Genomic DNA, 10,447 nt, shown 5'->3' with positions numbered 1-10,447 from the left:
CAACAAGATGACATACTTTCCTTTTTCCTAATTTCCCGTAGAAGAGAATGACATTTGCTTGTACAGTTCTATTTTTTTCCTTTTGGTTTTTAATTATAAAAAGCTTCTAGCCGCTGATTTATTATATAGGGAACGAATTGTGTCTTTGAGACCCACTGCACTGTAATTACTTGAGTTAGCACTGCAGATATCTATGCAGGGGCCAGCAGTCAATTTTGACTCAGAATAGATAATACACGGACTGCTATTAAGTTTAATGTAGATTAATGTGAGTTGCTTCCCTTTGCATGTATGTACGCAGGTACCAATAATTAAGATTAATTTCCACTAGATAGAATGGCCTTCACTGTGCACAGTGCCAGAAAATGCCTCTTTAATAGCTGTTAATTGGATATATTTGCTTTGATGGTGAAATCCTGATTAGTCTTGTTACCCCGAAAACTCCCCTCCTTGCTACTCCCACCCCTGCCCACTCTTTAGGAGAAAAAGAGATTGATGATAGCAGAGTCAGAGCTTTGGAGGTGATGAGCTCTTCTGCACCCTTTCACTCAAACCTACCCCATTCACTCCAGTTCTGAGTGAATCAGCCCTCGCTGCTTCTACTGGCTGAAGGCCTACTGTGTGCTAGGTGCTTTATTTACAGGTTCATTCCTAATGACAACAGTGTGAGGTGGAAATGACCCCCCTGTTTATACAAATGAGGATCTGGAGGTTGAGCCAAGTTAAGACATTTGCCCAGATCACAAGCTAAAAGTTGGTGAGAGAATAGGGATCCCAGTGGGTTCATTCTCCGAGTAGATACATAAGGATTTTAAAAATGGCCGAGACGGGCCATTATGCTATTGGCACTGTTGTTCTTTTTCTATTTTCTTGTTTCTCTAAAGGTCTTCAAGCCTGAACTGAAGCAACAGCTCCCTCATCTTCTCTGTGTCTCTCTTCACTATCACGCACCCCCTTCCCTGTACGGAATGGTTCAAGGCCAATGAGAAACAAAAGGCAAACCCTCAGTTAGTCAGAAGCACCAGGACAAAGCCCATTCATTTCTTTAATGGGTCTCAAAGGCTGGTTTATGTACGGCAAAGTTGTGAAATGGTAATAGTTCTAGAGAGAAGCTCTACTTCCCCTTAGCACTAATGCCCCTCTCTATCCCCATTCTGCAATGGGAGCTTCCTTCCTTATATTTGCATGTTTTTCTCATTGCACAGGCACTCTTATAAAAAGCAAAGTTCCCTGGCAACAGTAACTCATAACCGGCTTCTACTGGCTAACTCCGGTAGTGAAGGGTTTTGGTTAAGGGAACCATATGAGAAGGAGAAAGGCACCAAGATGAACGTGGCTTTTCTCCACTTTTGCTCCAGGCTGGTGGAGCCTCCAGAATCCCTGAGGTACCAGAGAGAGGAATGATTCGGGGCACCCAGCTTGCTGCTCTCCTGCGGCTCCAGGGAAGGACTCTGCTGCCTGGAAGCGTTGAATCGGAATCTTGCCTCTGCCATGGATGACCCGTGTGACCTTGGTCAGCTTACTCAATGAGCTGATTACTAATTGAGCCTGAGTCTCCTTTCCTTCAATACCACCTGATTTCCAGGTTTTTTTTTTTTTTTTTCCTCAGAGAGGAAATGAGATAATCTGTGCTAAGTATCGCACTTCACGCAGGAGTGGCACATTCAATGAATATCACTTCCCTTCCCATTTCTAAGGACTGTGGCCCTACTGATGAGTTCAAGGAGAAGCAAATACCTACATGAAAGTTTTCTCCCAGGGAAGCTGAATATACACTGACACCAATGGGCAGAAACAAAAATTCTCTCTAGGTCTCACGAAAGTGAGGAATTTGGCCTCAGTCAGTGGAGTACCACTGGCATTTTGAAGGGGCAATTTCTCATCACTTGGGACTGTCTCATCTGTTAGAGCACATTTAGCATAGCTTGTCCTGCCCACTAATTGCCCACAGCACTCTCAGCCATTGCAACAACTCACTGTCACACTTCTTTTTTTTTTTTTGCGTTACGTGGGCCTCTCACTGCTGTGGCCTCTCCCGTTGCGGAGCACAAGCTCCGGACGTGCAGGCCCAGCGGCCATGGCTCACGGGCCCAGCCGCTCCGCGGCATGTGGGATTTTCCCGGACCGGGGCACGAACCTGCGTCCCCTGCATTGGCAGGCGGACTCTCAACCACTGAGCCACCAGGGGAGCCCGCTGTCACACTTCTGAGTGCCCCCAGGAGACACTGTGCTGCCACTCCGGTTGAGGATCCCTGTTGGATTCCTAGTTCTAATATCGCTCATGGCTCCCTGTAGCCCTTTCCCCAGCATGGGGCACCAGGAGTCAGACTGCCTGCCTGCAAACAGCCTCTAAGATTGAAGCTCTGCTGTGGAGCTGACAGTCCCTTGGCAGGTGCAAGCTTCTAGGACTGGTGCAGCCACCGCCTTCCTTTCTCACCACTGGTGGCCGTTATCAGCCTGGCTCACCTGACACATTCTGGCCAAGGAGTCTTACGGTTGGGAAGAGATGAAATGCCCTGACTTCTCCTTGATACTCTGTCCCCATGTGGCTCCGAGTTGAAAGGAGCGATTTAAGTCTTGTGTCCCACCTATCTTTGGTCTTAGAGTTTCGTGAGCCCCTCTGAGCAGGAGTTGAAAGTGAAATCAGAAAACAAATATTATTGAAGTTTAGATACCAGGACATGATTCAGGAGACAAGAGATGCTGGATTCAGAGGTCTGCAGACAGACCAAGAACCTGGCAGCAATACTGGCATTTCAAGATGTTAACAGTTGGGGCATGATACATTAGCAAGGAGCGGGACCTGAGTGGGAAGCGCAGGATTAACCACAGTAATGCAAGTAATCATAGAACTGGGAGACCTGGCAGAGCAAAGCACTGGTGGCCTACGTGAGGTCTGCTCTGGCTTGAATGAGCCAGACAGACCCTGAGAGCTCAGCGTGACTTTCTTAGAAATGTGCAGTATAGAATCGTTGAATTTAATTCTGTGATTTTGCTGTGTGCAAATGGTGGGAAGAATTGAGAGACAGTGACATGCCCTGAGGCCCTGGCAGGGACGGTAGCCTGACCACCTGGGGCTTATGCCGATGCCTGCTATCATTGGTGAATGTGGGCAACAGCTGCTGCTTCAACAGCTCTTGAGGCTGGCACTGCTATTAGGGCTGGAGTTTCTTGTGTCCCATTATTAAGGGGCATTGTTCGGACCCACTCCTGCTTTGATTGGGATATTGGAGATGGAAGAATGGATGGATGGAAGGACAGGTAGATGGAGGAAAAGTGGATAGAACGAAGGAAGAAATGGATGGATGAAACCTGAAGTATAAAATTGAATAGGAGCGTTCTGTGCAGTTCAGGGTTTCGTGCTTAAGAACGGAACTTCAGAGACAGAGAAAACCCAGAGATTGACAAGGACCTAGGAAGATTCATTAAAAGAAAAAGAAAAAAAAATCCCAACCCTTGACTACACTCAGTATGAGCTGGGATGTACTCAGAGCTAACACTGAAAGACACGCATAAAGCCAGGTTTAGCACAGTCACAAACCTCCTGCATTTCAGTCTGATAAACTGCTTCAAGAAGGTCGTTTTAACACAGATTAACAGGAACATTTCTTTTCATTCTATTAAATTATTATATGGAACATGAGGTAGTTATGGATTGGAATTATTACTGGGACTAATGGGTGGGATGTACATGGAGGCAGGTCTAGCAGGAAATTTATCATTAAAAGAGTGTCCAGTGATGAGGTAGACTTCCTGGTGACCGCCTGAACTCCTGGTCATTGAAAACGAATTGTCAGGCAGGTGGTGAGAGTGATTCCTGCACTGGGTCAATGGTTGGACCAAAGACCTCTCCGTTCTCATTTTAATTCCTAGGTTTTATGTTTCTAGAATCAAGAAGGACTTAGATAAATTCTTATGTGGCAGATCCCATTATAAGTTCTTACTAGAGGCTGAAATATAGTGTAGTACAAATTTATGGAGTGACATCAAGGAGGAAGGAAGGGAAGAAGAAAGGAATAAAAGGCTGGTAACTAACATATCCTGTGCTGGGACCTTTGCTGGAGCTTACATGGTCTCCTTCAATCCCCACGATTACCCTGGGAGGTAGGTGTGATTGGGTGGCACTCTCAGATGAGGAAACAGATGCCTAGAGAGGTGAAGAGACTTATCTGAGGTGACACAGTTAATTAGCAGCACAGATGGGCTTTTTGCCTAGTCTTTCTGAAGCCTAAATCCAAGCTCTCTCTGCCGTGCCAAGTGCCTCCTAAAAGTGCACTTGTGGGCTTCCCTGGTGGCGCAGTGGTTGAGAGTCCGCCTGCCGATGCAGGGGACACGGGTTCGTGCCCCGGTCTGGGAGGATCACACATGCCGCGGAGCGGCTGGGCCCGTGAGCCATGGCCGCTGAGCCTGCGCGTCCGGAGCCTGTGCTCCGCAACGGGAGAGGCCACAGCAGTGAGAGGCCCGCGTACTGCAAAGAAAAAAAAAAAAAAGTGCACTTGCCTGGAAATTCCCCGGGTGATGCTGTCCACATGGCTCTAGCCAGGTGGTCTGGGGTCTGAAGTGATGCGACCTACCTGACCTTCTGCTGTTAGCACCTCGAGGCAGGAGGGCAGAGTGGCTAGTGCACTGAGCAGTTAGAGGTTTTCCCTGCTGCTCAACTGCAAAATAGGTACCACACTCTCTCCCAGTTGTCCCCTCAACAAATATATCACCAAAAAAGTATAACTGAGTAACACTCTATTACTTATAATTTTTTGATATCATATTTTGACTTGGAAGTCAAGAAAAAAGCTTCCTGTCCCAGGGCCAGATTTTATCCTTTTTGAGACTGTTACTTTATATTAAAAGGAAAGGAAAGAAGGAAAAGTTAAATTATCTCTAAAGTCTTTAAAATTATATACATTTGTCATGTAATATATAATTAAATGTAAAATATATGTGTATATATCTGTACGTATACATATGTATATATACATCTGTTGATATTTAAATCAACGTCTGTTTATCTACACTAGTATCAGCTACAGTGATATAATTATCTAATAATCTAAAAACAGAAAATAGTTTAATATCAACTGTTCGGCTTTAGAGTGCATTATTTAGTGATCCTGCTACAGATTTACTTAAAATAACAATAAAATACAGTTTGTCCACACCCAGCCCTCAAGTGGTTCTTCTCTCGGGTTACATGCTCCACTGGGTGGCAGAGGGGCCCTTGCCAATCACGTGGGTCAAAGGCAGATCATCACGACTGTAGAAGTGAAAGTGTCTGAAATGCAAACTCTGGAAAAGCCATTTCCATTACTTTTAGCCATGCCAGGGAGGGTATGGGGGTTTCCCTCGCCTCTGTAAATCAGCTTCCAGACACCAGCTCCACCCTCCTCCCTCTGTGGTGGGCCCTATTACCAGAGTGCCCACAGGCCAGCGCTCCAGCCAGGAGGGGGTTAAAGCCAACATTTGCAGATAAAGAGGTAAACATATTTACATTCCTTTCTTCACACTTTATGCATATGTCATGTAGTGAATAGTTTTAGAGGTCTGTTTGTACTATCTCTCCAGAATTTTTACAGTCTAGAGGACACAAAATCTCTATAAAGTGACTTATTGAAATAGAAGCAGATTGGTAAAAACGTTTCCCTCTTATGAACTGTGAAGAATGATCCTCTAAATGAAATCAGGAAGGAACTGGACAGAATCTTGTTTAATGGTCTGACAAAATGAATCACAATGATTCCAGACATCCATCACTGCTAAAAGGGAACCACAAATGATCTGTGAACCACTATATATTGATTACCCATGTAGTACAAGTGTCGGGTTTAATGTTCACACACCATAGAGAGGCGGCAGGGACAGATGGTGCCTTAACTCTTCTTTGATAGATTTTAATGGTGAAATATTGATTTCTCTCTGGCCAAGGCCTGCTGTTAGGGGCCAAAGTCATTTGTTGGGTATTGCTGGACACCCAGTCAGCCCGGCGTAATCAATCATTTTTGGCAAGGCAGGTGAAAATTCAGAGGGAAGCACCTTGGAACCCAAACTGGCACGTGATGTGTCTGGATCCAGCCACCTAGAGAGAGAGAGAGAGAGAAAGAGAGAGAGAGATAGATAGAGAGAGAGAGAGAGAGAGAGAGAGAGAGAGAGAGGGAGAGGACTCTTGGAAATTGTGCTTGTAAAGAATTATTAATGATAAGACATGTTTACTGAGGAGAGTTGCAGCGAATCAGAGCTGACATGAAATAGTCTGGGAGCCTCGTGGAGAAAATGAGCCTCTAGCTAAGAGGGACTATATTTTATTTAAACATCCTTCTCAGGCTGAGAACTCAGGTAATCTGTTGTGTTACAAGCCACTGGCTGTTCTTGCCATCCAGAGAGATAACACTGAGACGCTAATAGGAACACATCAATCACAATCAGGCTGCAATTCCAGCGGTGTCTCTCCTCCCAGCTCCTCTTTAAGCTCCTTAATAGCGGTGATAACATAGTTCGGGGGCTGCTGAGAGGGGCTCTCCCCTCTGAGGGTCATATTCATAAAGTAAAGAGCTTGCCAAGTCAGCACCCAGGGAAACAAGTCTGTGCCGGGGAATCCCGTGTGAGGAGAGAGGGAAGAGCATGGGCCATCTGGGAGGGTTGGGATCCAACAGGAGAATTTTCTGTTATCTGTGGCCCTCCTGGGTTTTGTGATGTCAATTCTACCTCCTTCCCAAGAAAGGGGTGTGAGCGTGTGTGTTACATGTAATTATTAAGTAACAAGACTCATTTTCTTGGGCAGCTTGTAAAAACGTTTTAAAGGTGATCCCCAAACGGCGAACTCCACATGTTTGGAGTGATGGCAACCTCTTGGGAATCGGTGTGTGACTTCCCAAGAAGAACCTGGGACAGGGTCGTGTGAGGCAGATTGGGGCAGCCGGGGCAGGTCCTCTGAGCCTCTGCAGCTCTGTGCCCATCTCTAGCCTGTCGCCTGCAAGGCCAAGCATCTGTTCGCTGGTTTGACTTTCCCGTAGGCTATGAGCTACAGGAGGTGGCAGTTGTGTCTAATGAATTGTTGTATCATCAGTACTAATATACGATCCTGGGACTCACAAGATATTCAGTATGTGACTACGGCTGAATACATACATGCAGGTGTTTGTGTTGAAAGGCAGTCAGTCATACTGCTTTAGTCATATTGCTTTGCAAATTTAAGTGTCCATCTAAACGTATGTGTTGTGTGTGCAAATATACACGTTCATGAAGGAATGCACTGACCTTAGAAAGACGTGTAACACATGTTTCATTTATTTGTGTGATTTACTTTCTAGGAGACAGCATAGTGCAAGATGACAGCCTGTACTCTAGGGCCAGACTGCTTGAATTCAAATCCTGGTTCTGTGCCACTTACTAGAAGATGACTTTGGACAAGTTGCTTCAACTACATGTGCCTCAGTTACCTCATCTCTGAAATGGGGATAATAACATAGTACCTATGTTTCAAGGATTCAATGACTTAATAGATGCGAAACATTTATAATATTACCGTGCATACAGTAAGCATAAATGTTTTATTTTACATATTTATGTTTAAAGTGTATAATTAGCCATGGCATTACATTCAAAATCTTTATATAAATATGTATATATGCATGGAAATAATCAGCCTTTAGATGGTTGACATTAGGAATCCCAGCCAATAGTTGCCTCACTCTCAGTGATACAACAAAACCTGAACTGAGGGCAGTGAGTTTAATTTGGTGGTTGTTTGGAGGAGTGGCAGGTATTTTGATTCATTTGTAAATATGTATACTCTCAAGCTATCTCATATTGGGGCTTCAAGGAGCCTGTACTTGCCTGAGTATGTTTATCTCCCCAAACCTGTTTGCAGGGGTGAGTGTCTCTAGCTGAACAAGGGTATACGTGGGAGCACACATACAGAGCTCTGCAGAGCAGGATGAGGCCAGCTTTGCGGACTGCCCCGGCTGTGCAGCCTACCCCCAGATGCCAGCGTGCAGGAGGAAGATCCCGCTTAGATTATCTTGCTTACCTAATGATTTTTGCTTCACTGCCTTGCTCGATTGTGTTCACCAGGATGGCAGGCTATTAAAATGTCAAGGCACATTGAATTGTTGTTATCCAGAAGAGAGACCTTTCCAGTCAACCTGTGTTCTGGGGCTTGCATAAACTCCAAGAAGGCGATTGGAGAAAGGCTTTATGGCTTTTTTACATAGATGGGGGTGAGCAGGGAGGTTGGGAGAGGGCCCTGGGAGGAGGAGAGGTGGGACACTAGTCGGGGTTTATGGCAGCTGGAGTGTGTTAATTAAAATGCCAGCTCCTCAAACAGGTATTGGTGGCTCCTTGCCTTTGCATTTATGGGTAACCGCAAAAGGGCCTCGCTGTGCCACGCGATGCTGCTGTGGTTTAAAGAAGGGAGAGGGGCGGTGACTCCCGGTGGAAGGTGGAGTGAGGCTGAGAGGCTGCAGTGCAGCGAATCGGGGTACGAAGAGCAATTTTATACGGTAGAAATACCAAGGAGGTACATCGCCGGTTGGCAAGAAGGGCTAGAGAGAAAAACAAAGGTTTCCTTGGCGCTGCGCCTGTCCCAGCTCTGCGGAGGGCCACGTTCTCTGCACCACGGGAGGTGGTGGGCGTTTGGGGGGGGGGGGTGACAGTATTGAGCCACCGGCGACAATGTTATCCACGCGGCACCTCTGGCCCGGTCTCTCCAAAGCCAGCTGGGACAGTCTGGAGACGGTCTTCTTTTCGTGCCGTCAAGTCTCATTTGGCCAAGGATTTATTTTCCTTCCGGGGGAGAGGGAGAGAAGGGGCAAAGGACGTTCTCATAAAGTATTCAGCGATCAGGGCCGCCGAAAGCTCCAAGCAGACATTCAAACTTGCCTGGATTGACTTTTCCCCTTTGTTCACATCATCTCACAAACATTTGGCTTTCCCCGGCCACGTCTGTTTCGTTTTTGTTTCAGAGAGACGGCTTTGTTTTTGCTTGGGTCTGGCTCTGCCCGGCGCTCCATTGGTCCCTCCCCCTCGCCTCGGGCACCATTGGCCGCGCCAGCTCGGTGGCCGCGGGGGACGCGAGGCGCCGTCGCCTTTGTCAGTTTTATCAGCTGGAGTTTTATGTGCGCGCATCTCTGTGCGCGCGCGCGCACACACACACGCACACACACGCCTGCGCTCATTCCCCGCCCACCCACCCCGCCAATTTCCCTGTCTCCATCCCCATAAGTCACACCCACCGTCATTCTCAAATCCTCGCCCTTCCTCTCCAGCCTTGCCCTCCGGAGCTCTCCACTTTAGTTTCTGGTCCCTGGCGCAGCCCATTCTTCTGGCTTAAACCAAATCTCACTCACGTTTCCAGCTTCCCTTCCTGCTGGCTTCTCTCTCACCTGGCTGAACATGTCCAGAGTATCTTTGTAAGGCTACGGTCTGACTCCCCCATCCTTGGGTCCTCCTTCCAGAAGGCGCTGGCCCACCAGCCCTGCTTTGGTCTGTTTTCCCTAACTTCTCCCTCCCAGCCCACTGTTCCCAGGGCCCAGCCTAACGCTCCCTCGTTCCCCTCCCCAGCGGCTGAGATACCTTTCATGGAATTTCCAGGGCCCCTTTATCAATCCCCTAGCTTTATCATGCTTTATTGAAATATCTGTTTATTTGTTTTGAAGCCCTACAAACTTGGTAGTTCACTCATTCAATCAACAAATATTTGTTGAGTATGTACTCTAAGTATTAACTACTGTTAAGTATTATTGGGATATAATGGGAAGAAAAACAGACACAGCACCTCCTCTCCGGGCATACGTATAAAAGGTTCTCTGCGTCAGGCTACCGTGTTCTATTCTGTAACCTGGGACATACAGAGGCTCAATACATTTGAAATGGATGGATGAAAGGAAGAATACATCCTCTCCCTGCCCTCTTAAACAGCTCCATCAGTATTTTCTCTTTGCTGTTTCATTATGCAAAACACAAGCACACTGTGACAAGCTTGTTAGCAGATCTTACTTTCTCAAACTCCTGTATATCCATGATCCCCCTGGGTCTCTGAAGCCACCCTGTGAGGTGGCTTTGGTCCATTTCTAGCGTTCCATTTTATTAAGGCTCAGTGAGTTCAATGCCGAAGGTCAAATGGCTCACTACTGATGGAGCCCAGCCCAGACTTGAATCCTGGGCCCCTGCACTCCTAGACCAGCGCCCTCTAGATGACACACAGGCCTGTGTGTCTCGTGCCCACCACATGCCTCCCAACCATAACCCCAGGAAAATGGCAAAAGGGGGAAAAGGCTGATCCCCTCCTCCCATTTAATTCTCTTTCAGATGCCTCCTGGAATCTCCCTGGCACAAGAGGTATTGCTTAAGAGGGAGGTTGATTTAATGGATGTGAAGATAGGATTTCTTTTCTTAGCTTCTCCTTAGCTCCTATCCTTGCCCCCAGTGATCTTTCCGGAGAATGGCTGGCTCAGCT

At 46.8% G+C, this 10,447-nt stretch overlaps 1 long non-coding RNA gene across 1 annotated transcript; it reads right to left on the bottom strand.

The window, feature by feature from the left end:
• Positions 1–5,669: 5,669 nt before the first annotated feature.
• Positions 5,670–9,048, bottom strand: LOC113607240 (uncharacterized). The gene is made up of 3 exons (XR_003427848.1): positions 8,909–9,048; positions 8,021–8,073; positions 5,670–6,070 (listed from the first exon to the last, which is right to left on the bottom strand). It is a non-coding gene; the product is annotated as an uncharacterized LOC113607240 (long non-coding RNA).
• Positions 9,049–10,447: the final 1,399 nt, after the last annotated feature.

Source organism: Aethalodelphis obliquidens, unplaced genomic scaffold, assembly GCF_003676395.1.
Source record: "Aethalodelphis obliquidens isolate GAN/ISIS:26980383/991018 unplaced genomic scaffold, ASM367639v1 scaffold47, whole genome shotgun sequence".
NCBI classification, from domain to species: Eukaryota; Metazoa; Chordata; class Mammalia; order Artiodactyla; family Delphinidae; genus Aethalodelphis; species Aethalodelphis obliquidens.
Note: the sequence above shows the minus strand (reverse complement) of the source record. Positions and strands in the feature narration are given on the sequence as shown.